Here is a 25,249-nt window from a genome sequence, read left to right on the forward strand (position 1 = left end):
AAAGATTTGGCCTGACGCTGTGCCAATGACGCTTGGGTAGCAATCTGATTAAAGGGTTATTTCTCTTCTGTTTTTTTTTAATTATTATTATTATTTTATGTGATTCGGGATATTTGATCCTATTTACTTCGAAATCTACAAAATTTGGGAATACTGAAATATTTACCACACCTTTATTCTACAAAGAAACTTCTACATTGTGACATTGTGTGTGGGTGGGTGTGCGCGTGCATGTGTGTGTGGGGGATTTTCGGAAACCAAAATCAGCAACCCGTTGAAGTCGTCATACTGAATACTTGGAAAATTAAAATACAGGGTGGGCCATAAGTTTCCATACATAGAAAAAATTAACATTTTATATTGGACAACAGTTTTTATTTTTGTGGGACTCTGTGTAGTCGCTGCACAACTTGGACCACTTCGTGGCTGATCTGCAACATTTCCAGTTTTCTGAAACTTGCAAATAAGTTTTGCCACAGTGTCACATGTGACGCTCGTTCCATGTTTTCTGTTAAAGTTTTGTGCAACCATGCGACTGCTTCCCAAAAGTCATCAGTATAATTTCCATTCATTGCTCTTTTATCAAACGCATCTTCTTGGGAATCTGAAATATAACAGAAATATACATTTTACGTTCTCCTATGTATGAAAACGTATGGCCCACCCTGTAGAAAAGCTAATAAGACGGATGGAAAAAATTGTGAGACAGCAAGTATAAAAAGCTGACTACTACTACTAATGAATTATCGATTAGTAAAATATGAATCTGGTGTGTAACGATGGCACTTGACAAAACGTAATGTTTCAATTGTTGACTGTGTGTTCTATGATTTTTGTGTTTTTATGATGTAAAGCACTACGAAGTGCCTTGTTGCTGAAAGGCGCTATACAAATAAAATTTGACTGATTGAAATGAAAAGAAAAAATCATTCTTAAGGAAACATTGTTTTCCATCTGCCTTTTTTCCAAGTGTCTCTTGCGTGAAGGCCATCAAAAGTAAGGCAAAGGGATGAATCATTCTTTTTTCTTTCTTTTTTCCCCCCTGAAGAACTGTGCAGATCATGCATATTTATTAACAGCGTACCGTCTAACCCCCTCTTCTCTGTTGTCACATTCGCTTGTTTTGTGTGTGGACCTCCCACCAGAGGGCAGGCCCACGGCTCGGCTGTCTAGACACCTTATTTATAGTTGTTTGCAAAAGGTTAAGAGCGCTCTCTCTGGAGCAGGAAAACCTTTCTGTGCCGAGCATGTCCTCCTGAAAACATGTGTCTCGGACAGATGAAGGGAGACGTGAGAGTGAGTCACCAGCACAGACATTTTCACAAGATGAAGTACTCGCCCTTACAAGCGGTGAGCACGCATTTTTGTCTCTATTTGCGAGCCTGACGTCGACCTCCCTCTGTGGCTTAGACCGGGCGAACGTGGAGCACTTTGTTTAATTTGTACGTCCATGGCAACAACAGCTGATTACCATGGAGAGGGGAGGGGAATTATGGGAATCAGGGTGCTGTCATCAGGGTAAAAATGGACACACTGTATTGTGAAGAAGCCCAAAGGTCCACCTGAGATTCTTGGAATTAAGAAAAGAAAAAAAAAGTATAATAACTTATTATTGTTGTTACTAATACAATATTTTTAGCTCCTGTTCATCTCTTCTTCTATGGATTGCTGGTCAAGATGGTGGCAATGACTAACTGAAACTAACTAAAAAGAGATAAACTGAGGTAGATTTGAAGTAATCATTCCCACTAAAACTATAAAAGGATCAATGAAACAGTGGTGAGGTTCGTTTAGAGCGGTTTAATGAAGGTGGATGTTTTGAAGCCAAATCCTAAAATAAGATGCAAATTTGATCAAATTTAGTTTTTTCTTGTAATGACATTTATCAGGTGAACAGAAGGCCTTAGCGTTCACAAATATTTATTTATTTATTTTTCAATTAATTCAAGTAGTCATTTGTTAAACATGCGCGATTTACATTTTACATGTCAAACCTATGCAAAAAAGGAAATATACATTTTTTTATTATTTAGTTAAAGTATGACATAATGGAAAGGGTGTAAAAAAAAACAAACAGTTATTGCACCATACTTTGCTCCAATCATAAAGTCTAGGTTGTTTTATTATTATTACTGCGATAATTAGTCACTTTAAGTATCCAGTAAGTTTAACTGCGTAGTGTCATTTAATAAAGGATCCTCAAATCACTTAAAGGACTTGCAGCTTCTCCTTCACTGTGTAGGTAAATCATTCCAGTGGGAGATTTAACAGCGTCTGTTTTGACCACTGGACAGTGGTTGCTGCTGAAATCTCTTTTATGTGTGCAATAAACTTTTCGTCACATTACAGACAAAGGTCCAAACAGCCTGTATCCATTTGTATTGTATTAATTTTAATTGTATATTTATGATGTTAGCTTGCACTAGTGCTGACTCTGTATTCCTGTGATGGATGTTAATTTCAATTTTGCAGATCTTGACTCCATTTCATTTAGATAGTACACTGTAATATGACTTGGATATATTAAAAAACAAAACAAAACATAAGGTTCAGAGATTATTCTCTTCCTCAAACTGTCTTTTATCACAAACGTTTCCAGTAAATTACTTTAGTAGTTTTGTCACAAGGTTTTTCTGGTTCCTTCAGGTGAAACGTCTCAGATTGAGATACTTGGAAAAAAAAATTTTTTTTAGTGTAAATTTGGATTGTAGTCATCATAAAAGCAGTTCTGATGTGGAAACCCTAAAGAGAATGAAAACAACATCCTAATGCCATACTTGCGTTCTGCGTGTGCAGAAATTAAAAACATAAAAATACACCGAGGAAATAAGAGAAATGGAAGTATAAGGACAAAGGCCTGAAGTTTTTCTTTAAGGCGTGTGTAAGTGTGTGTGTGTGAGGACTTGTGTGAACCAGCAACCTGATTATCTTGCTGCCATTGATATGGAGATGTTGTTGGGTTGACAGAGGTGGGAGGTCACCATTCCTCACCTTGTAAAATTTGCCTATCTAGGGAGTTTATGGTCACTTTTCATCTGTGAACCTCTATTTTTTATTTTTTAGCTTTAGAACCGTGTTGTGAGTGTAGTGTAAGTTAGTATTGAACTGGTAATGATTAGGAAAAGAGCAGACACTAATGGAGGGCACTAATGGATTTCCTTAAATGAATGGAAGTCAATAGACTTTCTAATATGGTTAGAAATACAAACTTGTGGATGTGTGTAAGAGACAATCAGAGAGGAGGAGGAATGCTGCTGTACTTTTTTATTATTAATCTGGATGTTACCATGTAACATTTCTGAAATAAAACAAGGTCAACTATACATTAAACATTTTTGTTTTTGTTTCAATTTTATGTTCTTTTTAGTTTGAGCTTTTGGTGGGATTTTTTTTGTTTTGTTTTTTTTTTTACTTTCAGTTTTATGTCGCCGGTTGTTTTTCGTGAGTTTTGCTTTCTCTTTTCTTCACAAACTACATTTTCTTTGACTACATGTTAAATCTTGAAGCAGCAGGGAAGAAAAACACATCAGGTGTTCCTCCTGTCAGCTAAAAGCGTGAAACCATGGCTACAATTCCCACAGCCTTGCCAAAACGGGATGAGCTGCAGTATTCAGATTTCCTCTCTTATTACATTTGTCAGTTTACGTCTCAGGTTTAATTGGAGCGGGTCAAATCACGCATCTTTATCTTTTTTTAAATTATCCTTGCGTAAATGTATTAAAATCAAATATGCAGCCAGGGGAGTATTTTACGTTTATCTATATTCACTGTAGAATTATTATTCTTAATTATTATTATGCTTTACTGCTCTGACACAGTAAAGCAATCCGTCCCACCGAATCTGCCTGGACACATTAAATGTAGACAATTTAGAGATGGTAATATATCTATACAGCTTGATTAGACTTTATCTGGAGGGTTTTTGTCCATTTTTTCAGACTTGCACTTCAGACTCTCATTCCTAACTTCAATAACGTAAATGTTTGCCAAACTAATGGAACAATTCAATCCAGTCAACCTTTTGTGAATTCCCTGAACCTGAAATGGTTGCAGCAGCATCTTTATGACCTGCAAACACTCATCACAAAATTATTTGTTTTTAATTTGACATTTGTTAATTTTTTTCTTCAACTGAAAATCTCAAGATGATCTACTTTTCGTTCAGTTTTTAATTTAGTGGGAATACTTACTCGCGATTGTTTATGTTTGGATTGCCTGTAATTCTACTCCAACATGAATAAGCCATGTAGATGGAAACTCTACACACTCTCATTGACACAGTGACACACTTTGATACCGCCTCCTTCCTGTTTTATACATGCTCTCCTTTCTCTCACATGAACAGAGGTCTCCACACTCCGAACCGCTAACAGAGGAACCTGGTTTTATTGGAGGCCTGCTGCAGGGATAGATGGAAGATAGCAGGACAGAGTGAAGGAGGACAGGGTGAAGAGATGAAAGGAAGGAAGCTTAAAGAGAGGTGGGGTTTTAGTGTAGGTATTTGAGCGCGGGGAAATAAAATGTGCTTTTATAGTTTTAGTCTCAGACATTCAGCAAAGAGGTGCTTAGTTTTAGCTCTATTTTTAAGCTCATCTGCCGTCACCGACGTCTAATATAAAAACCTGGCTGAGATTATATATATATATATATTAAAGAATACATTTGTAGACTAAGTTGTAAACATATTAGCCAGAGTTTGTGTGTGCAAAAGTGAAAGAAAAAAAAGTGGTTGAAAATCATTAAACCACATGAACACTCCCCCATAAAAGAACAACAGCAACATAATAATGTTACGTAGCAACTTTTGAACCCTTATCCTGAGCTTCAGCTTTGTGAGAAAAGGCACCAACACCACATGCAGGACTGTGACTACGCTAAATAAAGTGCTTAGATCTTTATCTTTGGGTTATCAGATGAAACAATAAAAACACAGGAAGTTTGGTGTGATTCATTTTGATGTGCAAAGGTACCTCACCGCAAGCTCAAAGAAGCCAGATGGTTGTAACATTCTTTTATATATATATATATATATATATATATATAGTTTAGTGGATAAAAATATATTGACGCATGAATAGAGAACAAAGGCTTTAAATTTATTTTTATTGGGTTTTGGTGAGGTACACTGACAAAAAGCAGTGCAGAAATAAAACAAAATAAGTTTCAATATAAAGGATTGTCCTGTATCTTTCTTCATCTGTTTTCAAATCGGCTCTGACAAACGTCTCTGTATCTACTGGAGAAAAGCATAACCTGATGCTGCCACCACCATGTTTCCTTGAGTGGATTATTTTTTGACAAGCTTTATTAAACAGGTTCTTTGAACAATATTTGTTTCTTTTTAGTTTATTTACATTTTTTAGAAAAAGTTAGATTTGTGTATTACCTGCCACTTGGATCTCTGCAGCTCCTCCAGAGTTACCTTTCACAAAACTGCTGGATTTATATAGACTCTTTTTACTAATTTGGTCACCTTTAAAGCCGTGGGTTGGAGCAGATTTAGTTTATGGCAAATATATAAGCCTAGTTCTATGAAAGCACACCACACTTTTCAGATATTTTGAAGCTAAATCCTAAAATAAGGAACCAATTTGATCAAATTCAATTTTTCCCATGAAGATCATTTAACAGGCGAACCAATTTTTGCAACATATTCTTTTTGTTTTGTTTTTGCTTTGCTTTTCCACGTCCTGCATTCGGTCTGTTGCATGAAATCCCAGCAAAAGACATACAGGTTTACATTTAATGAGAAAAACGTGACAAAGTTAATGGTTATTGATACTTTTGTAAGACACTGTGTGTGTATTTACGTGCGTTTTCCCAGTCGCTCGGTCTCCTCTCTTGGAATGAGGGGAAAATTTAAAGGGCAGCAGAGATATTTCAATGAAGCTTGATTAAACTAATCTGTGTGGGGGTGTGCATGCGTGTGTGTGTGTGTGTGTGTGTGTGTTTGTGGATATGGCTGAGCTCCTTCCTGCAGAAATATGATGCATTACATCTGGAACCTGCTCTGGCGTTGCCATGGTTACGCCCGTCACACTGACATGCTCCCGCAGCGCGCTCAAACACTGACGCACGCACACGCACTCACACATACAAAGACCCACATGCACACTTATGCAGGCACAGTGGTAATGAGAGACCCAGAGACTGGCAGCATGCCAGGGCAGCCTGAACACACACACACACACGCCCGCACGCAAACACACACACACACACGCCCTCACAGCCTCCCCCCACCTCGCACTGGAACATTCTGAGCTCTCAAACAATTCACATCAGGCTACTCACACTGTCCTGCCTTTTTCATCTGTGAGAAAAGAGCAAAAATGTTATTCATGAGATTAACTGACTGAGAAATTTGCATCATCATCAGACCTTCAAAACGCTGCATTTGAAAGTCTGGGATCTTCCCAACAGGAAAGAAACGGGGAATTTTGATTACATTAATGTATGGCTGCAAGTGGCAAAACTTTTAACAGAACAAAGCCTTTCACCGTGAGGATATGGCTCTTTTCTCCTCTCCTTTATTTTCCCTGACGACACTTCCCTCCCATCAGGCCATTCTCCTCTTTGTCATTCACACTTTGAAGTGCATTTACGCTCTCTTTCTGCCTCTCCGCCAGCACGAACAAAGGGGCAGCGTTGACTCTGTCCATGACAATGGTTCTCAGCTCAGACTGGATGCTGTAGACCCGTCGCAGGATGAGGTCACAATCACCTGCTGTACTTCCTTTTTCCCCTCTGGCTGGGGAAAAATACCCCCGGCAACATTCCAATATTCCTGCATTGAAGCGGAGCGTAAAAATCATGAAACTTTTGAGAATGGAACGTAAACAATCAAAAACGCTGATAGGGTGTCGTGCACACGGGTGTTCTTATTTTTGTTGTTTTGGTTTTGTTTTGCTGAGAGAAGAGAGGTATCTGATGCAGATGCCTTGATTTTGGGTCCATATAGGATATATATGTATTTTTAGATCACATTTTTAATTTTTAATATGTACGAGGCGCCTTACTTCCTAGAGAGGCACCAGCTTGGGGGCAGCCCAACCACTCTTAAACAAATTATTTATTTATTTATTTAAAGTTCATTGTCACCTGCACATGCAAGTATATTTTCTTTTGCCATCCATTTTTTTAAAGGAGCTTCTACAGTTGAGGTGTCTTCCTTAAAACTTAATGTGGTCACTATCATTTTCTCAAAAAACTGAGTCCTCTGATCCTTCTAAGCATCTAGATATGCTCCAATTAAGGAAACAGATTAATTTCCTTTTATTTCCAAAGTTTGGTGTGGTTAATAAAGTGATTAGATGTCCAAATAGACACATTTTTGCCCACTTCCTGTCCTGAACACCCATTCAAGATTTGATTTAGCAACGTACCACGTATTCATCACAATTCTGATTCTTTTCACATTTTGTTTTGTTAGAACCACAAACTCAATGTATTCTGGGAGATTTAGCAGACCAACACTCCATTTTATTTATGTTTATCAGAATAAGATGAGGTTGAAGACAAATCCCCACCACCTCTTTTAGATTCTTTAAACGTGGAACATAATTTAAACATATTTTGTTCCACTTTGAAATTATGACACCTTCTTTAAATCCTCCACAAAGCAACATTGCCAGCAGTGGCTTTTGTTTTGTTTTGAAATTTGGAGGTCAAACAGATGAAACGTCTTTAATTTTCAAAAATTATTTCTCCTGATACAACCGAACATTTTGCATTGGAAGGATTTTTGCATGTCTCTGCCCAGTGTTACCACTCCCTACCCTGTAAAAAATATATATACAGCAGAGATGTATGTGACAGGCTCCTGCAGTAATAAATGGCTACCACCAGGTTTGAATCACGCGTATGAATATTAAACACGGATGAATTTAAAATAGGTGATAAACCTGAATGCATTATGCAGACACCTACTGTGGCACACTTAGCATGACTTTCTGCTGATTCAAAACCTCGTGCGTGTTTGTGACCATAAATCTAAACAATTCATAAAAAATACTTGAAAGTACTTGATAGGACAGGATAAAATGGGGGTAGAAACTGACAAAAAGGCAAGAACATCTGGAACCAATTAAGGGATCGGGCAGGCAGGTGATTCATAAATACCAAAGAATTTTATTTTAAAACTGTAGGAGGCTTAGTGCTTTAATTTACACAAATAAGTACAAATATGCCTCAAAAACTGAACAAAAAAATTTGAGTGCAGTTGGTAGCTGATGCCTTCCAGCGAGAAGGTCCTGGGTTTGAATCCCGCTCTAGAATATTCTGCCTATTAGGTCAATCGGTCTAACTTTGCATTAAAAAATAGGGAGATATTAAACTCTCATGGGCTTGTATGTTGTCTTTGCAAGCAGTCTAATCTGTACTTTTTTTTTTTGTGCAATATTTACAACTTCTCATTTGACATAATAAGTCTTATAATTACTACCAAACTGCACTTATGCTGACAGAAACAACAGAGGCCTCTAAAATGCAGTAATCACACTGAAGGGACCAGTAGAAATATAATGTGACACTTCATGCATAAGCAGTGCGCACACTGTGAACGCCGCAGCCTGTGAGTGTGAACGTTTCTACTCAGGACAAGCCTATCACTACTTGACATGCAAATCTTTTTTCTGACCTTCTTCTGTCTGTCTCATGCACCCTTCAGCCCCCTCTTCACATAATCTCCCTGTTTCATTTCCTCTCCTCTCTCTGACTTCACTCTCTTTCCCCATATTTTTCTTTGCAGAACTCAGGGATTCAGCTCAAGATGCCAACGTCAGTGGAAAGCCATACTATTTTCATCCTTACTTACAAACCACAGGCTTGAAGAAAAAAGAAATTCCGGATGGGAATATTTTTCCTTTTTAACAGACTGACACATAAATATAATATATTTAACACCAATCTGTTCATACGTTTTAGCTATTAAAGGTTCAAGGTGCTTGATGTAGTGACACCTAAAGGCTAAACTTCAAACTACAATCAACATAAGGACTTGGGAGTTTTTTTGAAAAATGTGGACGCAGCACTTCAGGCTGCAACAGTGGGCACAACTTAACCTTTAAAAACATACTTTTAAAGCAACATTTAACATAATGGCTGTAAACTGTAGTGGAAGCTAAGGGAGGGGTTTACCATAGAGATTGATGCCTATGAATATTTCACAACATTTATTAAAAATGTTTATGGGAGAATATGTTGGTGTCCATAGAGGTTGACGAATAAACACAAATATCGAAGGCTTAACAATAAAGTTTCAGCATTTAATGTAATCTAGTGCCCATGTTACAAACTCCAACTAACACAACATGAATTTGTGCTCAAGGAGTTGGTAAAGCATGATGTTACTTACTGCAACATTGTATGCAGATGCTTTGAAATCAATTTGAAGAGACGGACCGGAGATTCCTTGGATTTACCTGACCAAAATCTGCTTTTTTTATGACAAACATTTTTCTCTTGTTTGTCCTCCTCGCTGCCAAAAAATATGGACATATGTTTCTGCCTTATGTAATTGTTTGTCAAAGTAACCAGGTTTTCTTCCTGCAGAGTGTGTAGTAAGTGTGTGTGGGCTTAAAGGAGTAAATGATTAAACTCTGACTCGCTGCGTATGAAGTCCTCTTCCTATCTAGGTGACGGCCTTATCGAAGACCATTACCAAAGACTCGAATCCCGATAAAACTGTTTATTATTCTTCAGCTTTTTATCATTTTAATTTAATATTTACAGAGGCTTTGTGTTGCTTTCTGGACTTTTACCTGGCAACTTTAACGCAAATAGAAAAAAATGCTCTATGTCCTGTTTGCCGTTAAGCTGTTTGATCTTCTCAATTTCTCCGCTGTTTTCTAATTCTATTTGAATTAAGTTTTCGATTCCAGCTGACACTCCTCTGAGTGCCTGCATATTGTCTCTTCTGTGCATCTTTACAATCCACATATTAATCCTAATATGAGAGGGAAATCACTGCAGAAACACTGATTTGTAACCGTTTCAGAATTGGAGATGGCTTTGGCAAACGATGACTTGCTAACAAGCGGCAGCTGTTCTAAGGGTATGAAAAAAAACACATGAACTCTTGTGTCATTTACATGCGCAGAGCACACAGTGAAATTGGGATATTTTGTTTCCTGATAGACTGCTAAGCTTTGAAGTTTGTTTGTATAAATGTGTCAAAGTGCCCCCAAATGATCAGTCATCATGTCAGCACACTATGCGGTGTCCTTTCCTTTATGTGCAGCATACAAAGACCGACCCAGATAAGATGGAAATGTATTCAAACCTTTATTAATAAAATACAGGCATAATTTGGAAGAAACAAAAAACGGAATATCAGCAGTGATAAGATAAAACAAAAACATTTGTTTCGTCCTGTTTTCCTTTAAATGTAATGATGATCAAATTAGCCAAACACTTAAAATCTTTGTTCCTGACTGGATGTGGCTTTTAAGCCACGACTTCTTCCCCTCGAAGTGGCATTTTAGCCCATATTGGCACAAGATATTTATTTTTGTTCTGGGGATGATGCACATAACTTCTTCTAAGACAAGCTCATCTCTGGGTCTCAGACCGCGTCTCTTCCTGACTGGACATTCCCATGTCGTTTCTACTTGCACATAATTAATTGAACAGAAGAAAATGGCACCTTCAGGCACTTGGACGTTGTGTGATCCAGTTTTATGGGGGTTCCACAAATCTTTTCCTCATTGATTTCCTGGAATTTTTCAACAAAAAATACTCTATCAGGTTGGCTTCCAATTACTATGAGTGAACCTATTGTAAAGTGGTGGCTTCATCCGGGATTTCCCAAGTTGTACGAACGTATAGTAACCTTAGTTTATGTAAACTTCTAACTCAACTACACTGTTGTAATTTATTGCAGTCATGTATGAAATGTAAATGCTTTTCTACATGGACCATGCAACTGCCTCAAAAGTGAAACTGGAACAATTGTTTAATTTTATTATCTTTTTTATTAAGCAGAATAAAATCCTTCTGACCAATATGTATTACATCTAAATTCCATACTTGCAACAAATTTGCCATCAATTTAACTACTGATTGTATATTTTAAAACATTTGTGTCGCAAACACCTAGTTCATACACTACGTAATCTAATCTCAGTGTCTTTGAAGCTTGGTCAAATAAAACCATTACTTGGCAGCAGGCAAAGGCTGCCTCTTGCTCTTCCTCGCAGTCAAACACACAGATAAGGGAGGTAATTTGCGAACAAGGCTGGGGGTTGTTTTTGCAATTGCTGGGTCAATGGTCGTCGCTTTCCACACGCACACACTCGCGCGCACACACCGCTCTTCTCTCCTGTAGGCAGCAGTGAGCATTGTCTCCGTGATGAAAGGTTTGCAGATTCCACACACTTTGTTTCTCTGTTGTTTTTGCATTTTTTTCCCCTCCTCTTACATAACACTCTGAGCCAAACATGGATATCAGAGAAGAGCTTGTGATCAAAGGAAAAAAAACATTTTTTTAATCTTTTATATGCAATTGTATGACAGATTTTTGATGTTTCCCTCTTCCAGGATGCATTTTTTGAAGCCAAGGAATTTCTTAAATAAAGGCCTTTAGCTTATCTTCCCAAAAAATCTGTTCCTGGCAGCGGAAAACTTTGGAACGCCATCAGTCATATCTGGAAATAGTGTGTGTATAATCCACAGATCTAAATAATGTTGATAGCGACTGTGCTGGAACGTCCTTTTAAAATCCTGGATGCAGCATCACAACGGATTGAGTAGCTAGTATTAGTTGTGTTTATTTTAAGCATTTTTTTTCCATTTTGTGTGTCATTACTAGACCTTTCTCCCACAACCAAAACCAGAGGCGACCCAGGACGTTGCCTGTGCCCTCCAAACCAACAGGGGGAACCCAAGAGCACTATAATCATTCCACAACTCAGGTGAACAAATTGTAAAGTTTTTGTACAAGTGATACATTATGGTGGAAATTTTCTGCCATAATCCAAGAGCACACATGTTCAGTCTTAAGTTGGATTTTTCCTAAAATATCAAAATCATATTGAGGTGCATTTGGGCAATATTAACTTCTTGGCTTTAGAAGCTACAATAGAATTTGCATTAGAATAAATCGTTATTATTTATATTTCCTGTAATAAAATGCTGTGCCCCTTCTCTCGACCACTGACTGTAAGAGACAAACACCGAAATCCCCAGCAGTATTTAAAAACTACAGTTATAGCTCTGAGTGGCATCTCTGTCAAGCCACCAACTGCAGGCTAGCTACATGAGTATGTAGCCCGACTAATTAATTGGGTTATACCATTTAAATTGTTTTATTCATTTTTTTTTTTTTACTACAATTGGAATGACAAAGATGTGCTACAAATAAGTTATTGTAAATGTGACAATTTGCTACAATATTTTAGCAGAATTAGGAGAAAGAAGTGATAAATGCAGTATATTCATGGGATTTTGTTTTTATTTTTATGTTTCGTGGTATTGTTACTACCTGTGTTATGTTCAAGATAAACCCTCATTCTGTGTCATTTGTTTATTTTATTTTGTTGTGGTAATTTCGTGTTTCTTGTTCAAAAAGTAAATGAATTTTAAAGAGTAGCCTCACCTTCACACCGACCTCTTAAAAGAATCTGTTCGCCTTTACTACAAATTTGCATTCTTTTGCAGTCGCTCTGTCTCTCGATACCATTTGGCTACTTTTAATTGTGTTTCACTTCTCAGTGAAGAGGAAGTGGTTATGTGTTTCCTGCCCCGTCTCTCCTCCTCCAGCACAACACACACACACACACACACACACCCGGTGAGGTAAACGCAGATCTCAGAGGGGAAAGCAGAGCACAAGCGAATGAAGAAAATGGCGATCACGCAGGATGTATGCTTACCCTCGTAGATGCTGCAAACGCGTTGAATTTCTTTAGCCTTACAGTCGGCTTTCCTTTCCACTCTGTTGCACTTTATTCTTCAAAGAGGTGAGTTTTCCTGTACGGTGTCTTTTTAAAAAAAAAAATTTAAATCTCTTTCTGTCGAGCTGATTCACTGGAGGAGTGCGAGACCCGGGTCGCTGTTGTTTAGTTAGCCTCGACTGTTTCGACGTAGCTAGTTCATGTACTGGACGCGTTTGTGTAGATGAATTGGTACTTCTGCAGTTTATGAACGCAAGGTCGGGTTTTCATGCAGCGGATACTGGAAAGTAAATGGTCTGAGTAACATATTTACATCAGGAGGCATCCAGAGGTTAACCTTGCGCCAACTAGTACTAGTTTAACCCCTGTTCGACATCTGTGCGAACATTACTCTCAAAAGATGTTATTCGGTACATTGAAGCAATATTTCTTGCGGATGTAGAATTTATATACAAGTAAAATGTTATAATTAGTCCCCATGTACTATTTTTCCCCCCCAATTTATTTAATTTACGTTACTTGCGTTTGATACAACACCGGCTAGCCGCTTAGCAGCATTAGCTTCTAGCGTTAGCAGTAGCTAATTCGACGACGCAGTTACAGTGAACTACTGTTTGGCATTTATGCAACTTTTATTAGCAACACGGCTGTGCAAATGTAAAGCAGAGCTTTTTTTATTTAGCGTGTTTACATTAGCTACGCAATTTTTTTGTGCTAAAATGAACTTGCATAGGATGTTTCTTTTTATTTTATTTATTTTTTAAATCTGCTCATTTAACGCCCTCTGTCGGTACATTAGCACCACGCAAACTGTGCAGCTAAATACCCCCGACCCCCGGATGCAGCCACATTCAGCTGAAAGCGTTCACTGATCAGACAGTAATCGTAAATGCAGCGACATTATCATTTACGTGCATCAGAACACTTTAATGTTCAGTGAAGATTTCTGCATTTGAAATCGCCTGAACAAACCTCAGGCTCGGGAGAAGCCATGTTGGTTAAGCTCTAACTCGGGCAACAGCTGAGATAATGGCCGATCAGGACCCGAGCTGCAACTTTGACCTACACACACTCTCTTTCTGTTTTCATTTTCTCATTCACGGTGGCAGGCATTTAGCGGATCTTGGTTGTGTGTTTTCCTGCTATGCTGTTCAACCCGAATTTCCACATTTCTTGAAACATTTTTTTTAATGCTGAATTAATTGTACACGTTTATAGACACTGAGATATTGTCTTCATACCTTGTCATGATCTAGCCAAACAAATTGGCATGTGCTTTGATTACATTAGTTTAAGACAATAACAGTATATTAACACAATCACCATAGATGACAAAGTTTTAGCTTGTGGTAGCATTGTTTTGAATCTTTAAGCGAGTAATGTTTTATCATTTCTATTTATTTCAGAGATTTGGAATCGAAAGCTGTTGCCACCAAAGAAACTGAAGCATCTTAACAGGTCGGTGGACCATCATAAACACACACGTCCACATCAGTGTGTTAAGTTCTGCCAGTAAAGACCACAGTTGGTTTTAAATCAGTAGTACTGGTGAAGAATATTATTTTTTGGTAGATATTCAGAAACTAACAATTTTAGAGATTGTCTTGCACTCTGTTATGAATACCTCACTTGTGTTAGCCATTTTGCAGTCTTAAAATGGCTAACATATACTCGCATAATTATTTATACATGTATGCATATTTTTATAAGTAAATGTTTTTCATGAAATCTGGAGAAAATTGGTAATTCTTAATGCTAAAAGCTCACATATAACTAAAATTGTGCATTTATTACGTAATCAAACCAGGGTAGCATGAGTCGCCTCCTGCAGTTTGGGATCATTAGAGTCAAATAAGAGCAGCAAAATGTTGACCAAACCTATAAAAATTATAAAATGATGTCGTAAATTGTTTCAGGAATGCAACAAAAATAAGAAAAAAAACTCAAAGCTTGATTTCTTTTCTTATTTTTTTTTAAAGATCTGAAATGTGTTTCACTTTCTATCTCAGGTGGAGGGTAGATTAGCACATGTACACTTCAGTATTTGGCAAAAAAAACCAACAACTTACTAGCTGTTTCTCTCTCTAGGTGATAAAGAACTTGTCTTTGTCGTGCAGAGCGGCGTGTGTTTGTCTGGGATGGGCAACCCCTGCTTATGCTAGCACATGCAGTTCCGTTTGAATTGAATTGGTGGGTCTGGGTTGGTCCAAGCTGCTTGTGCTGAGTAAGCTTTGCTGTTTTAAAATCGCTAAATGAGAAGCCAGAATCCTGATGTTTTGTGTGGAGGGGTGTTTGTGCAGCTCTTTGTGCTCCACACGCAGGCACACAATGAAGCTGTGGATCATCAACTCATTCAAAACTGAACAGTTTAGTCCGTCTTTTCTTTTTAAGTCACTAAATTTCTTCAGGAAACTTCTGTGCTCTCACTTTTGTTTTTAGCATATTTGTGTTTTTTTTTAGTTCTTGGAGATTTGCGTTCTAGTCTATGTATATTGAAATAATACACAGACTAGAGTCAGTGTCTTGGTTGTTAAGTAAACCCTGTCATGCAGGTTTGGTTGGTTGCAATTCTACTTTGTGTTTAATAGTTTCCCAGCACAGGAACATTTTTTCCAGCTGAAAGTGTTATAAAGACATAATAATGGGAGACGGTGCTATTAATATTCCAGGGTACTAAAACGGTTTACTACTTTTCTCAGGCTTGGATTATTGTTCCCTAAGGTCAGCTTAAAAAAGGTTTTGTCTTTGTACATTTTTAAATGTGTAAATGTATAAATACAATCAACAATAAAGACTAACATAGCAATCAAGCATTTTATACATCCAGAATTCATTCCTGTTGCATTTGTACAATGTATCTTATTGTTTTGAGCGCTGCTTTTAGGTACTGTATGTAAACTTGATGTTTAATTTTTCTAACACTAGTTTCTCCCGGTTGTCTATTTTTTTTCTCCCTATTTCTATGGTTTTATATGAACTGTTTGCACATAGAGTTAGACTACTGGGATTAATAAAATACTCCAATCTTTGAAAAATGTGAACAATTTTAAAAAGCTCATTTTGAGCTTTCTTGCTTCGTTGTCATTTTTTCTAGATTGGGTCTTAAAATTTTCCATTTTTTAAAAAACCTTAATGAACCCCAGAGCTCACGCTGCCATGTTTATATTTTGATATCGCGGCGTCATAAATTGCCAAGATAAGCCGCTTTACTGCGTTTGTGGCTACGAGGATCAGATAGTTCATCGTTGCCCCTCGGAGCAATAAACCACACCCAGGTGGCTGTGAGGTAGAAACAAGTCAGGCACAGAGACGGAGGGTTTGATGCAGTTAGTTGACCCATGCATGCTCAGACAGGATGTGAGCCACAGAAATGCAGTTTTGCATAAACAAGTTGTCAAGCTGTCTAGCTCTGCAGCGTCTTTATTTTAACCACCTTTTGGGAGAGGTACCAATGTTTTGGAAGGGCTTTTTTTTGTTGTTGTTGTTGTTCTGTTGAACTTTTAGATTTTATACAAGATGTGTTCTTTTTAGTACAAAAAACTGTAAGTTTCTTGAAAATCTAACTTTTTTTTTTTTATGAAAGGTCAAAACCTGCAATGTTTGCACTCCTGCTCTTATATGGATTCTTTATTAAGTCCTAAAAAAGTATATTTGCATATTTTCTTTTTTGTATGGTAAATTTGAAATCAAACCTTTAAATCTAAAAATTTACTCATTGCTCCCCTGAAAGCCACACAGAGTGGTTTCCTTCCCCCCTTTCTTTCATTTATTTATTTATTTTTTTAGCCTTCCTTGGGTTATCTTGACCTGAAATGAACTGCTTTCGTTTTGGCACCACCATGCAGATACTGTTCAGCTCGCCCAGAAATGTCACATGTTGCTCTGCCATAAAAGCCTTCGGTGTTTTGCTTCTTGTGATAAGGGGGAAAAGTATGCACCGTCCATTAGTGGAGTACGTCTGCCCTGCGTGGAAAACCTCGGCTGTTTAGGCTCCGCGAGAATAAAAATGATGCAAATCGATGAAAATGATGTGCAAATTAGCCACGCGGCCACTCTGCGGTGTTTGTTTATCAGGGATGGGCGCGCCTTTACCTGCGTTTGCTTCGAAAGGTTTCAGGGCGCTGCCACTCCAGAGCTCAGAGGGATTGTAAGCGATTCCTGGTCCAGTTCATTTAGATTGGTGAAATAAATGAGCGATGAAGCCATGTGAAATTTTACGGCAACAGATGTAAGAGTATACCAGTTTCTGATCGGCAAAGAAGTTATGCGTGTGTTATAGTCAAGATGAAACTGTAGATGTTTATCTTGGGTTTTTCAGATCTGAAAGGGGATTTGGTATGTTTCCCGATGAATGAAATGTTGAATTAGAAGCTCGCTCAATATTTGTAGTTAAAACTTATCAATGACTTGTTTTCTTCTCTCCAAAGAGCTAAAAGTGATTTAATATAAACTCAACTTGAGTTATTCCAAGTTGGGGAAAACTGCATTATTGTGAATAAATGTGTTTTACTTTAAGGTGGGTTGTATCCTCGGAGAGCTGTGGAAGACATGTATTTTAAAGGAATATTCCCCTAAAAAAAAAAACACAGATTTTGCCTTTAAAAGTTACAAGTTTACTCGTAATCTGCAATGTTCCACAGGAAAAATGTTAGGTTTACAGCGGTTTTTGGAAATAAATCGTATTAAATTTATTCTTTCTGCTCGTTCAAACAGATTCTAACATTAAAAAAACACGGGTTTTAATTTAAAATCAAAAACATTTTTCTTTTTAGGGTCTTTTAGCAAACATTCTTTAAACATAAATCAATTAAAGCACCGTGAGTTGCCCTAATATGGCCAAGTAATGGGATAAAATGCATACTTTCTCCATGTATAGTAGTATCATGCTTCCCCCGCCTTGCTTTTTTCGACTGTACTTGTCGGGGGAAGGCTGAATGATGACCCATTCATAAACATGCTGTCTGTAATGTGTATGGATGCACTGTAGGGGGGTTGCCCTCTTGTTCTTATGTGAAACCACCTACTGAAACTCTTCACAGTTGGAAGTAAATGGCTGGTGACTGTTCAGGTGGGGGTTGAAAACGGGGAGGGGGGAAAAAGCCACATCTGGTTGGATTCCAACTGATTAAGGGAAAACAACTGATTATTGAGAACGTGTTGACCAGAATTAAAGCTTCAGTTTGGTGTGAAGGATTATTGTTGCTTCACACCAAAGAGATTCCCTGTCGAGATCTTGGCAGGAGTAGCGATAACCTCCCACAGACACAAACAGACTCCCGGTTTTACAACTTTAAAAGCGATGCGAATAGTTTGCCTTTGGACCGACTTGGCGTTTTTAACACTGCCCACATATTTCTGCAACCCTCTCTAAATAGCATCCATATTGTACGCTTTGTTTACGGTGGAGCAGTGCAAAGAGCTAATGAAGAATGCATCAACTGGCAGGCTACCAGAAGGCCATGCATATTGGGTCAGCGCTGGTTTACATTAAAGGTGGCCATTTTTTTTATTATGCAGTTCAGTTTTCAGGTCAGGACTATAAAAAAAAAAAGATGCTTTATGATTTCATAATCCGTTTATGTATAGAGAGATGTTTTACACAACATGTGGCTTTTATTTTCAATTAGTCACTGTGCAGCTCTGCTAATTTAAATGAATCCCAAATAATAATCACTGTTGTGGTTTTGGTGCCCGAGTTGTTTTACTATCAGCGTGTGGGTGAAGCGAAGATAAGTGCTGAGCAGTAATCTCATTATCAGATTAGCCTGCAGCCTTCTCCTGCCGGCTAAATGGCACACTCACCCGAGCCAGAGCATCTCAACTCCATCACTCTAAGAAGGGGAAACTGGACCTCATAGGCCATTTAATGGTAGATGTCATTTGAGGTCAAAGTGCACCAACACACCTATTACTCTCAGGTTCTCACTTCCCACCTTTTAGCATGTGCGGACCACTTGCAGCGACCACTTAAGTAAATAATTAAAAATGAAACGACAAAAATAAAAACAACAAATCTCATTCGATAGAAGGCCCGAGGTGCTGGAGAGTAAGCTTGTTAATGTCGTCTGCAGGGAACGCACCCAGAGAGGGAAGAACGGTGGATGGAAGAGCGAGAGAGACGGAGAGTTTGAAAAGGAAGGAATCCAGTGAGATAAAGGACTGGACAGAAGGTAAGAAGAAATAAATAAAGTTGCGTTTTGTGCACCACGTCAAAGCCGTTTTACTGTTTGGTTTTTTTTTTTCAATCACTGGGAGGTTAAACATTTATGATTTTTCACATGGAATATTAGATGTAGAAAGTACGTCGAAACATGTTCACATTGCACAATCAAACTAACCTCTATGGATCCCTCTTTTTTTTTAATTATTATTATTATTTTTTTTTTTTTTACACCTTTTAGTTGCAGCAAGTTGTGATTGGTGGTGCAGTATTTCTGCTCCAGTAGCGGAGTGTGTTTACTCAGACTGTGCTGGTGTACGTTGCCATGTCACACAGTAGTGTTTTCCATTTAGATTGCTCTTAGTTTCCACTGACCCGTCTACTGTTACAAGGCAAGCTGTCACTGCTACTTCGAGCAAGAAAACTTTCTCTGACCTTGAAGCGTTTTAATTCTGCTTTCTTTTCCATTTTTGGCACATATATGTTGCTATAATGCTTCTTTTTTTTTTTTTTTTACATTTATCTTTGCCCATGTGTGACATTCCCCATAATTACAACACAGAGTTTTAACAGTTTTACATAGTAAATCTTGTTTTCCAGATAAAGTCAGAGTTGTGCTGCTGAAAGTTTCAGTTTTCCTTTTCTAAGCCTGAAGACTAGTCTGATCCTACTACAGAACAAGCTGTTGGAAACCATATTCGCACACGCGCGCCCCTGTAGATGTTTAATGGGCGGATGTTTTTCGGGTGATGGAGCAGATAAAAACAAGACTGTCCAGTTTGGGAAAAATGGCAGATATGTTTTTCATTCCTATTTTCAATCATTTCCATACAGTCTCAGGTCGTGACAGTGCATCCGCTCGCATATTTGAAGTTTGATCACTGCAGACACATTTGGTGAAATTTTAAATTGAACCTTTGCATTTATAGGTTGAAATACACTAACAATACACAGGAATCCTGAATTTAAGTACTTGAAAAAAAAAAAAGGTTTATTTATTTCATTTAAAGCATTCCTGTAGAAGTTGGGCAGAAAACCACTCAGTCCCATGTTTAAAATATCTCAAGAACGAAAAACAAACATTGACTAATTTTAAACTTTTGGCCGAGCAGATGAAGCAGAAATGTGGGTGGGCAGGTTACTGTTAAATCAAATGGATGACTGAATAATGAACAAACCAGCGGATGATGACTCATACCCAAAGACATGAAGCCTGTGCTTCTGCGCACATTTCCCCTCATTTCACAGCCCTGTGTGGGTGCCTCTTGAAGCCCCTACTACCTCCTCCCAATCCCAAAGTCGCTGTGACATCAGTGAACTACCACAAGTCGTCTTATCTGCCCCTGCACACGGCAAAACTACACATGTAAGTGCATGCACGTCACGTTGTTTTGATACGAGTCGCAGACCCACGGGAGCCCCATGTTCGCTTCTGTTCAGTCTCCCATTTTTATCTTTGGCGAATTGAAGAAAGTTGACATTTACTGAAAAATGGCGATTATTTGCTTGCGCTTCCCCAGGGTTTCTTTCATCTTGACATATCATTTCATACAGAAAGGTATTCGCTTTGTAGAGGGAGACGTGCATGCTGCTCTTGACACTGATGTCATCTTGCTTGGACAAGCCCAAAGGAATGAGGAGTGGTGTTGAAGCTTCGTCATCATAACAGGGGCTGATTTAAGCGTCGGGAAACACATTTAGGCTGATTTTTCTCAAGAATAACATTTTAAAATGTTAAATTACTCTAGAACTATAGATAATGGGGGGCTATTTTGGGTATGTAGAACTTTCTTTCTTGCTGTGATGAGTAATATTTCATGAAACATAACAGATATTTTGAATATTCACAATTGAATTTAGCTTTTTTTGAGCAAAAATTGAATCGGCGTGTATTAAACTTAAGCTGTTGGAATAATGTAATTTTTTCAGGTGTCTGGAAATACTCCATTTTGTACCTCTCATTGTGACAGTATGCACATTTATTCACACTACCTCCTTAAAGTTGCCATCAATGTCTAAAAAATGACCCCCTACTGTTACAGTTTACAGTTTTATCATCAAACAATATTTTAATGAGTTGCTTTTCATGTATCTAAGGAAAGCTAAGCTAACTGGAAAATTAATTTAGTACCACATTTCTTAACAACACGCTTCAGAGCAAGTATTTTTGTTTCAGAGTTTCTTCAACCAGTTATTTCTTGGCTTGTTTCTGCCTCGATGCCAATGTTGGCAAATTTCTTTTGGCCAGAAAGTATGATGCTTCAAATAGGTCTGTTGCATAGTAACAGTTGAATAATTCAAATGGTTTTGATGGGGGGGGGAAGAAAAACAATGGATACATTAGTAGCATCAAATTCCCTGGAAATGCTTAAATATTTTCAATATTAAAATATCAATAGCTATATAACAAAATGAATGAGTTCTAAAGGATAATAAGCAACTAATTGTTATTTCAACCAAACAAATTTGGCCACATTGCAGAAGTATTTATTTGAGTATAATTTCTTGTCCTTTTTCTCATAGTTGGTAATATATCACTCTGTTTAAGTTTAATCTGGTTCAACATAGATTTTTTGTGTGTTTAGGTTCTCATAAAATTACTACTTAATTTGCCTAGTATTGCAACTTTAATCTGATTATATTATAATTTTATTCTTGTAATTAAACAGCTGTAGCGAGGTCCTAATATTATGTTGTACAGTTGACCTGAATTCAAAGTCCAAATAAAAAGAAGGTGTAAAACACTCTTGTCAAACAAGATGGCTGCCCCAGGTGTGCTGCCATCACTCAGAACTATGGAAATCCAAGGAGTGCATTGGTGGAAAAAAATCCGGATTTTCCAAAAATTTTACTTTGATGAATGGATACAATCAGTTTATCACAGAGCCTTACTTTTGTTGCAACATTCTGTGCATTTATAAGCGCCAGTCTTCCTCTCTTTTTGACACATTTTACTTGCACTGACTTTTCAAAACAAGGTTCTGCCTTCAAAAAAGGCAGCAATGCGCAATTTAAAGCAGACTATTCTAAAATAATAATAATAATGATAAAATGAAGTCATTATTTGAATCTAAAATTACCATTAAGACTAATTTCATAGCTCTATTTTATTGTGTGTCTAATGGAGACGTTACAGAAATGCCTGTTTCCTTTTTAAATATTTCCAGTGAGTTGCATAGTGCCTCTTGGTTCTGATGACTCACCCAAAATTACTAGCGAGTTACCAAAGAAAAGATTTTGGCTCATGGTTATGTGTGGTTTGGTGGCATTGGTTATTGTTCACCACACTGTATTTTACTGTATTTATACAGCACTTATTGTATGCTGCGATTTCAAAAAATAAGTTTATCTTTGTTGCCCAAACAAGGTTGCGCTGTGTTGCATCTGCACACTCGGTGGTTGTCCACATGGGTTTGTTTGTTCTCTTATCGTGTTGGCTGGAGGACAGACTGGTTGCTATTTGAACTGGAAATGTTATAAATAGGTCTGTGTGCTCTAAACAGGCAGAAAGAGCGAACACCCATTTTCTAACCTGGGGTCTAAAAAAAAAATAAGAGGAAGAGGCAAATATAGACGTGTCGTTCCAAACACTGGTCCTTTTATCCTGAAGCGATGTTTCTTTCTACAGCTGACTTTAACACTATGTCCTTTTTGTTTCTCGCTGTGTTCTGTGGTTTTTGTTCTATTACAAATTGTTAGCGCTCAACAAGCTCGACCAAGCAGCAGAAACCTTTCAAGCTGACAGCTTTTTAAGCCTGGAGGATACAGTTACAGTCAACGATGTCCATAAAGATTCCCCTGAAATATTTAGTTAGACACTGTGTGCCAGCATTTTACCAACAACCGTCTACAAACTTAAAATAGTGACTCTTAGATTCTCAAATATACAGGCACTGAACATAAGATTATTTCCATTCTGCTTTTTCCACTTATTGTTTGTATTGTGGTGAGATATATTGCTTTTTATTCTTTTAAAATTTATTAAAAAAAAATTTAGATAAAAATTTATTTTTATCATTCTCTTTTTTTGATGGAAGAAGCTTGTTAATACATCTTTATTGCACCGTAATGTGTTGTATTTAGGGCTGCAACTAATTGTTTTAGTAAGCCAATGACAAATAATAGATTAAGCAGATAAAAAAAATTGGCACATTCTGACGATTTTTCATTTAATAACTTAAGCCTTGGTACACATTAATAGAAATAAATTAAAAGATGTAAATAAGCAAATCAATTACTTTAATAAAAATTCAGTTGCCTGGAATGCAATAACATTGTATTCCCTTTGTGTACATTTGATCATTTGTAGAAAAGAAATACTGTCTACTAGTCTGATGATTATTTTTGGATTAATAGTTGGATATCAAAAGATGCTATTCAGATGAATGAAATAAATGTGGAATTAAACCTTGGAGATGTTTTTTGAGGATTTGAAGCTTAAAACTAAAAAGATATAAAAGATATTTAGTTTTTTTTGTTTCATCTTGAATGCAAAATGTTTATATGTTTTTGTGATGCTCTTTCAGGAAATGGCCACATTTAGGAGTCTCTGTACTCCAATTAACAATTAATCAGTTACTAAATTGGACGACGATTATTTCAGTAATAGATTAATCACAATTAATTCAATTAATCAATTCAGCCTTAATTGTATTTACATTGATTTTACCCTGAAGGACTACAGATGAAAACTAGCCTTTATGGCTCACTGTGGCACATTATGCGATGTACATTGTCCCTTTTGAAACAAATTACAACAATCCAATTCAAGACAAAAGATGCAACTTGAGAATGTTTTTGAATAATCTGACAGTGCATCTCTCGCTGAGACTTGTTTAAGATTACATACATAAGGAATTTAAGTGCAAGTAGAAGGTCTCAGTTCCTCAGCGAGCGTCTAGTCCTGCAGACGGACTCCACCAACCAGTTCCTGCAGCCGGTCTCTGTGTTGTCCTGTTCCCTCATTAAGATTCCTGCCTTGCTGAACTCGTTCTGCTTCACTCCCTCAGTAAACATGACATGGCAACACAGGCTAGTTTTGGTTGAACAAGACCCCCAGATGCTGTTCTTGATATCTGAGTTGAAAGTTGCCCAATGAGTAACTAATTTTAGGCGTTGCATCAGGGGCTGCCGCAGTTAGCATGCAGACAGAAACATGAGACAGGCTGGCGCTAGCTGGGGTAGCAATTGCATTAAAAAAAAAAATTCAACATACATAGGAAACTAATGTTGCAATGTGTTTCAGATCATCTTTGGTGATCATCTCATCGTCCGTTTGGTCATTTTGTTTTTTCTTATGCTATACTCTCAACTTAAATATTCATCCAAATAAGGATGAGTTAAAAATCAAACAAAATGCAATTAATTTTTACTTAACATGTAGAAATAACCGCAAAGATGGTAAGACCTGCCTTTTAAAGGCATGTCTTACAAATTGGGTCTCCCATATGACAGTTTTGTTCAATGCTCTGCTTTGAGCAACAGAACAATTTGTACAACGCCTCTACTTAGAGGTTCGTATGAGGTAGGGCTATTTTCGTTTTCCCGTAGCCTGAAGCTTGAAGCTCTGTGCCAAAAACTTGTTTCCATTTCACTGATCAGATTGCTGCCCCTGAAGTATTTCCCTGAAACCCACCTATAGCATGCTGCTTTGTTGTAAACATGATTGAACCTGCCCGGAAGCGTCATGCATACATGTTTGAAAAATGTATGCAAGATGCACCTTTGTGTTTTTGTTCAGCTGAGTCAAATAAATGTAGAACTGTGTAAGTTAGAGCATGTTGATTAAAAAAAAACAGCCTCTTGAAGATCCACTAAGACTAAATTTATTTAGATGTTGAAGTCCAAATGGGTGAAAACAAACCAGAATTGATCAAAGGTAGCAGGTTAGAAAGCAACTGTAGGTCTTTTTCATCCTATGCAAGTCTTATTTTTATTATTGCATAAAAAATATTCTGTTGATGAATAAATAGTTAACTATCTGCAGTTTTTGCTATGGTTTCACCATTTATTCATTATTGGAAGATTGGACGACTAATACCCGAACACCAACTAGCAAGCAACTGTGAAATGGTATGACAATAAAAATCCTTAAAAGTCTTTTAAAAATGCAAACATGAAAAAGCTCAGGTAACCAACACTTAGCCTGGTGGGGGCACAAGTAATGCCTGGTGGCCAGCCAGGCTTATAATACAATGGG

At 37.5% G+C, this 25,249-nt stretch overlaps 1 protein-coding gene and 1 long non-coding RNA gene across 4 annotated transcripts in view; one reads left to right on the forward strand and one right to left on the reverse strand.

Moving 5' to 3' along the window:
• Positions 1 to 562: 562 nt before the first annotated feature.
• LOC114159974 (uncharacterized) lies at positions 563 to 15,793 on the reverse strand. The gene is made up of 3 exons (XR_003598691.1): positions 15,779 to 15,793; positions 6,722 to 6,729; positions 563 to 639 (listed from the first exon to the last, which is right to left on the reverse strand). It is a non-coding gene; the product is annotated as an uncharacterized LOC114159974 (long non-coding RNA).
• Positions 12,773 to 25,249, forward strand: part of LOC114159970 (trinucleotide repeat-containing gene 6A protein) — a 36,600-nt gene continuing 24,123 nt past the window's right edge. For all 3 annotated transcript variants that reach the window (XM_028042273.1, XM_028042275.1, XM_028042272.1), the window contains exons 1-3: positions 12,773 to 12,956; positions 14,297 to 14,348; positions 18,962 to 19,060. The gene's annotated coding sequence lies outside the window, so the exon portion shown is untranslated. The remainder of the gene's footprint in view (positions 12,957 to 14,296; positions 14,349 to 18,961; positions 19,061 to 25,249) is intronic.

Source organism: Xiphophorus couchianus, chromosome 16, assembly GCF_001444195.1.
Source record: "Xiphophorus couchianus chromosome 16, X_couchianus-1.0, whole genome shotgun sequence".
Lineage (NCBI taxonomy): Eukaryota > Metazoa > Chordata > Actinopteri > Cyprinodontiformes > Poeciliidae > Xiphophorus > Xiphophorus couchianus.